Genomic DNA, 2,700 nt, shown 5'->3' on the forward strand with positions numbered 1-2,700 from the left:
TATCTCCCTCCTATCAAAATATGTCAATATATGATAAGGAGATGCTCGCCATTGTGCACGCAGTAACGAGATGGAGACCCTACTTGATTGGTCGGCGATATCAAATTAAAATTGACCATAGAAGCCTCAAGTACTTTTTGGAGCAAAAGATATCATCCCCTAAGCAACAAAAATAGGTAACCAAACTTCTTGGATTTGATTATGAAATTATTTACAAAAAAGGGAAAAAAAATATTGTTCCAGATGTACTCTCACGGCTACTTGAGCAAGCTAAGTTTTTAGCCATCTCTCTTCCTACCACCAGCTTCCTCGAGGACATTAGGGAAGAATGGAAGAAGGATCCAGAGATTAGCAATATCATAAAAAAATTGGAGGATCCAAGTGCAATAGCCTACTACACTTGGGATTCGAAGGATCTACGCTACAAAGGTCACATTGTGCTTATACCTGACTCTCCTTGCATCAATATCATCATGCATGAAATGCACTCTATACCTTCAATAGGGCACTCTAGATTCCTGAGAACTTACAAAAGAGTGAAGCAAATTTTTTATTGGAGAGGGATGAAAAAAATTATTGCTGAATATGTGGCATAATGTTATGTATGTCAATAGCATAAGGGTGAAACAGTTACAAGTCCAGGGAAGCTACAACCACTACTCATACCGGACTCGATGTGGACTGACATCTCCATGGACTTCATCGAAGGGCTGCCACCTTCCAAAGAGTTATTCAAGATACAGGGCATTAAATTGAAAAGGAGTACGGTGCATCACCCACAAACCGATGGCCAGACGAAAGTGGTGAACAAGTGCTTGGAGACAGCACAAAGTCATCCACCAAATATGACTACCCAAGGAGAACTCTAGACCCAACCGAGTGCTATTATTGATCAATGGATCTATTGGGAAAATCTTTGGGGGCGACATCATATGCGCAGCGGAAGAACAAGAAAACAAAATCTCCGATTCCCAAAGAGATGTTCGTCGTCGTGCGAAGATTGGTGCGTAAAATCCGCGAAACTGAAAAACTGCGTATAGAATAGATTGTGTTACCTAGGGAGATCGTATATCCCTGTTTCCTTGCAGATCCTTAGGAGAGGGTGAAGGAGGTCAAGCGTCCTCCTCTCTAGCGGTGATCCACACAGCAGAGCTACGACGACGCTCCTCAAAACTCCAGGCTTGCTCTGAGGTGGGGAGGGGAAGGAGAATAGGAGAGGCAAGCAAAGACTCTAGCCTATGAGGCTCTGAATCCCTCCTATTTATAGATGTTTCTTATCAAACCCTAATGGATCCTCCCCTAGTGGGTATTGGATCTGCATCCAATAACCCAAACCTTTTAGATTAGTGGATCTCTATCTAATAATCTCTCATGGGCTCTTATTGGATCTCATCCATGGGATCCAATAATTCAAGGGCTTATTGGATATCCAATAAGATAAGGGCTCCATTGGATATCTCATATCCAAACCTTTACTCATCACAATGCCTACCATATGTGTGTGACCCTCTAGGCCCAATATCGAGCTGGCCGTGAGTCATATCTATCAGAACTCCTTCTAACTCAGTGAATAATTATCTCTGTAATAATTCACTCGACTCATTGACTATGGACGTACTAGGCCACTACGTCGTAGTCCCCAAACGATATAGGGGAATCCAATACATTGGACTTGTCTGTCCTTAGTTACCGTGTACTTATAGTCCCTCATCCATCTAATATCCCAGAGACCGTATATCGAGCATGGTGCTGTCAGACTTATACAGTTTCTACTCGAGTCTCGCTCTAATCAGATTCTCCCGGAGAACTCTTTCTCTCTCAACCCGAATGACCCTGGCCAGGGATTTGTTTGAGCAAGAACACATGGGATATTCCTCTCATGACGCCAAGAGTAGATGATCCTCTATCGACACTCAATAGTCCTCGTAAGGTCAACTATCACTCCCAATGACCAGCTGTACTAGATCTGGGACAGCAAAACCTATAAGTCTAGTATCAAATAGTGGATTACTCATACAGGACATCCTTGGTGTCTCAAGTCTAAGGACCAAATACACCACTAGGACTACGGAATCGCTGTCTGATAATAAGGCATCATCAACCATCCAGCATTCCGTAAGCGGATCAATCAGTGAACTCATTCTCCAATGAGCACTTGTATTGTATCCCTAGTGTTCCTACACGAGCTGCTATGAGACCAACTGCATCTATCATATGGACGGGTATACAGCACACCAATCTGTCCGGTTATCACGATGTCCCTCTCGAGTAACCTATGATCGGGATTATTTAGGATATGTATTTAAAGGTGAATCGATCTCATTTTCGTGATCTCATCACGATCCGATTCCCATTGCACAAATTTAAGGATATCACAACATATATATATATATATATATATATATATATATATATATATATATATATATATATATATATATATATATATATATATATATATATATATATATATATATATATATATATATATATATATATATATATAAAGTGATATATGTCTAAATATAAAAAGCAAAAAGATTCTTTATCAAGTCACACGTGCCATCACTCACGTGATTGGTTTGCTGGGCACCTATGACTAGCAATCTCCCACTTGACCTAAGGCTAATCACCTATGTGTCTGATCCCCATCAGACCCCTATGACGCTGAAAGACAATCTGAGACAACGGCTTCGTCAG

Source organism: Musa acuminata, chromosome BXJ2-1, assembly GCF_036884655.1.
Source record: "Musa acuminata AAA Group cultivar baxijiao chromosome BXJ2-1, Cavendish_Baxijiao_AAA, whole genome shotgun sequence".
In the NCBI taxonomy this organism is placed as follows: domain Eukaryota; kingdom Viridiplantae; phylum Streptophyta; class Magnoliopsida; order Zingiberales; family Musaceae; genus Musa; species Musa acuminata.